A 3,379-nucleotide genomic window follows, 5' to 3' on the forward strand; every position below is an offset into this window, starting at 1 on the left:
AGCCTTCGCGTTTACTCTTCGGCGCGGGGTTTCCACGTCGAGAGAGACATTCGTGGCGGGTGACATCGGTCGAAACGCTACGACGGGTATTACTATTATAGAACGAATCATCGCCACCCTTTACCAGTGCCCGACGAAGGAATCACAAGGTCATCTGGAGTTTACAATGCCAGCGACGGTAATTCCAACGAAGACCCGATAAGTCAACTCAACGTTCTATTTCTCCCCGTACAGAAAAGCGAATCGACGCTGTTGCACCTCACGCAAGCACGAACGTTCTCTTCGCGTGGATCGTCCCATCGTCGAAAGATGTAAGACGCACGGAAATCGTGGCACATCACGTGTTTTCGGAACTCTGTCGACCGCGTATCTCAGAGACGACGCGCGCGAACCACTGGCATATACTATTATATATCGCGTTTTACCCTCCGACGCGGGGATTCCACGACGAGAGAGAGTTTCGTGAGCGGGTTGACTCGGAAGAAACGCTACGACGGGTATTTCTATTATAGAACGCATCATCGCCACCCTTTACCAGTGCCCGACGAAGGAATCACAAGGTCATCTGGAGTTTACAATGCCAGCGACGGTAATTCCAACGAAGACCCGATAAGTCAACTCAACGTTCTATTTCTCCCCGTACAGAAAAGCGAATCGACGCAATCGCACCATACGCGTGCACGTAAACAACTCTTCGCGTGGATCGTCCCATCGTCGAGAGACGTAAGTTTTCATAGTATGAATTCGCGTTTTACTCTCCGACGCGGGGATTCCACGACGAGAGAGAGTTTCGTGAGCGGGTTGACTCGGAAGAAACGCTACGACGGGTATTTCTATTATAGAACGCATCATCGCCACCCTTTACCAGTGCCCGACGAAGGAATCACAAGGTCATCTGGAGTTTACAATGCCAGCGACGGTAATTCCAACGAAGACCCGATAAGTCAACTCAACGTTCTATTTCTCCCCGTACAGAAAAGCGAATCGACGCAATCGCACCATACGCGTGCACGTAAACAACTCTTCGCGTGGATCGTCCCATCGTCGAGAGACGTAAGTTTTCATAGTATGAATTCGCGTTTTACTCTCCGACGCGGGGATTCCACGACGAGAGAGAGTTTCGTGAGCGGGTTGACTCGGAAGAAACGCTACGACGGGTATTTCTATTATAGAACGCATCATCGCCACCCTTTACCAGTGCCCGACGAAGGAATCACAAGGTCATCTGGAGTTTACAATGCCAGCGACGGTAATTCCAACGAAGACCCGATAAGTCAACTCAACGTTCTATTACTCCCCGTACAGAAAAGCGAATCGACGCAATCGCACCATACGCGTGCACGTAACAACTCTTCGCGTGGATCGTCCCATCGTCGAGAGACGTAAGTTTCATAGTAAGCCTTCGGCGTTTTACTCTCCGACGCGGGGATTCCACGACGAGAGAGAGAGTTTCGTGAGCGGGTTGACTCGGAAGAAACGCTACGACGGGTATTTCTATTATAGAACGCATCATCGCCACCCTTTACCAGTGCCCGACGAAGGAATCACAAGGTCATCTGGAGTTTACAATGCCAGCGACGGTAATTCCAACGAAGACCCGATAAGTCAACTCAACGTTCTATTTCTCCCCGTACAGAAAAGCGAATCGACGCAATCGCACCATACGCGTACACGTAAACAACTCTTCGCGTGGATCGTCCCATCGTCGAGAGACGTAAGTTTTCATAGTATGAATTCGCGTTTTACTCTCCGACGCGGGGATTCCACGACGAGAGAGAGTTTCGTGAGCGGGTTGACTCGGAAGAAACACGCTACGACGGGTATTTCTATTATAGAACGCATCATCGCCACCCTTTACCAGTGCCCGACGAAGGAATCACAAGGTCATCTGGAGTTTACAATGCCAGCGACGGTAATTCCAACGAAGACCCGATAAGTCAACTCAACGTTCTATTTCTCCCCGTACAGAAAAGCGAATCGACGCAATCGCACCATACGCGTGCACGTAAACAACTCTTCGCGTGGATCGTCCCATCGTCGAGAGACGTAAGTTTTCATAGTATGAATTCGCGTTTTACTCTCCGACGCGGGGATTCCACGACGAGAGAGAGTTTCGTGAGCGGGTTGACTCGGAAGAAACGCTACGACGGGTATTTCTATTATAGAACGCATCATCGCCACCCTTTACCAGTGCCCGACGAAGGAATCACAAGGTCATCTGGAGTTTACAATGCCAGCGACGGTAATTCCAACGAAGACCCGATAAGTCAACTCAACGTTCTATTACTCCCCGTACAGAAAAGCGAATCGACGCAATCGCACCATACGCGTGCACGTAACAACTCTTCGCGTGGATCGTCCCATCGTCGAGAGACGTAAGTTTCCATACTATGAATTCGCGTTTTACTCTCCGACGCGGGGATTCCACGACGAGAGAGTGTTTCGTGAGCGGGTTGACTCGGAAGAAACGCTACGACGGGTATTTCTATTATAGAACGCATCATCGCCACCCTTTACCAGTGCCCGACGAAGGAATCACAAGGTCATCTGGAGTTTACAATGCCAGCGACGGTAATTCCAACGAAGACCCGATAAGTCAACTCAACGTTCTATTGCTCCCCGTACAGAAAAGCGAATCGACGCAATCGCACCATACGCGTGCACGTAACAACTCTTCGCGTGGATCGTCCCATCGTCGAGAGACGTAAGTTTCATAAGTAAGCCTTCGGCGTTTTATTCTCCGACGCGGGGATTCCACGACGAGAGAGTGTTTCGTGGCGGGTGACTAGGCCGAAACGCTACGACGGGTATTTCTATTATAGAACGAATCATCGCCACCCTTTACCAGTGCCCGACGAAGGAATCACAAGGTCATCTGGAGTTTACAATGCCAGCGACGGTAATTCCAACGAAGACCCGATAAGTCAGCTCATCGTTCTATTTCTCCCCGTACAGAAAGGCGAATCGACGCTATCGCACCTCGCGCGAGCACGTAACAACTCTTCGCGTGGATCGTCCCATCGTCGAGAGACGTAAGACGCACGGAAATCGTGGTTCATCGCGTCTTTTCCTACTCTCTTGAATCGCAATTTCGTATAGAGCCTACACACGCGAACCACCGGCATATACTATTTCTTCTCTCATAGTAAGCCTTCGCGCGTTTTACTCTCCGATGCGGGGATTCCACGACGAGAGAGTGTTTCGTGGCGGGTGTCTCGGCCGAATCGCTACGACGGGTATTTCTATTATAGAACGAATCATCGCCACCCTTTACCAGTGCCCGACGAAGGAATCACAAGGTCATCTGGAGTTTACAATGCCAGCGACGGTAATTCCAACGAAGACCCGATAAGTCAACTCATCGTTCTATTTCTCCCCG

Source organism: Nomia melanderi, unplaced genomic scaffold, assembly GCF_051020985.1.
Source record: "Nomia melanderi isolate GNS246 unplaced genomic scaffold, iyNomMela1 scaffold0407, whole genome shotgun sequence".
Taxonomy (NCBI): domain Eukaryota; kingdom Metazoa; phylum Arthropoda; class Insecta; order Hymenoptera; family Halictidae; genus Nomia; species Nomia melanderi.